Source organism: Macaca fascicularis, chromosome 4, assembly GCF_037993035.2.
Source record: "Macaca fascicularis isolate 582-1 chromosome 4, T2T-MFA8v1.1".
NCBI lineage: Eukaryota > Metazoa > Chordata > Mammalia > Primates > Cercopithecidae > Macaca > Macaca fascicularis.
Genome location: NC_088378.1, coordinates 83,244,592 through 83,245,513, shown reverse-complemented (window position 1 = coordinate 83,245,513; position 922 = coordinate 83,244,592). Strand labels below are relative to the sequence as shown.

Sequence of the window (922 nt, the reverse complement as noted above, 5' to 3'; positions counted from 1 at the left end):
AACGAGGTGTGTTGAATGAATGAATGAAATTTTGCAAGGTCATTCTGGTTTAATCAACACTTATGCACCTGTTCTTATTCTCTCCATTATTAATGTTTAAAAAAAAAATAAAAAAACTTCAAAAATAGTTTTGCTGATTTAAAATTTAATTATTCTATCAGTTCACAAATACTAATTAAGCACTTATTATACGCCGGGAACTCTGGTTGGAGCAGACTTATTTTAGGGGACAGGTCAGAGAAGAAATGGTAGAAAGAATAGAATTGTAGATCAGGAGCACATGGGGGACTATGGGAGGAGTTTTAATAAAGAGGCAATACGATTTTACTGGCACTTTAAAAAAATACTTATTTCTAAAGGCTATACTTTCAGGGATCATTTCTATAGTTTGTTCCTAGAGAAGATTCTCTGAATGTGCAGAGCACCAGAAACCATGACGAGGACGAGAAGGTGCAGCATTCTTTCCTAAATGTGAAGCCAGCTCTTGGTGTTGCTTCAACTGCCATTTGCCATTAATGATAGTTCTTCTTTCCCACTGGGAGAATAAAAAGGAGAGCTGCAGTCCTTTATATATATGTGTGTGTGTGTGTATATATATATTTTTTTCTAACTGCTGTGTGGGGAATAGGCCATAGTGGAGGAGTGGAAAGCAGAAAGACCACTTAACATATGCACTAGTTTTCTAGGAATTCTGTAAAACCGTACCACAGTCTGAGTGGCTTAAACAACAGAAATTTGTTGTTGAAACTCCTGGAGGCTAGATATCTGAGACAAAGGTGTTGGTAGAGTCAGTTCCTTCTGACGGCTCTGACGGAGACTGTTCTATGACTCTCTCCTAGTTTTCTGGTGATCTACAGACAATCTTAGGCATAGATGCATCACTCTGGTTTCTATTTTCATCTCCTCATGGCATTCTCTCTGT

General features: G+C 37.7%; 1 non-coding gene across 1 annotated transcript; it reads left to right on the top strand.

Moving 5' to 3' along the window:
* Positions 1-356: 356 nt before the first annotated feature.
* LOC123573293 (small nucleolar RNA U3) lies at positions 357-566 on the top strand. Its single transcript, XR_006698002.2, has one exon. It is a non-coding gene; the product is annotated as a small nucleolar RNA U3 (small nucleolar RNA).
* The last annotated feature ends 356 nt before the right edge of the window (positions 567-922 follow it).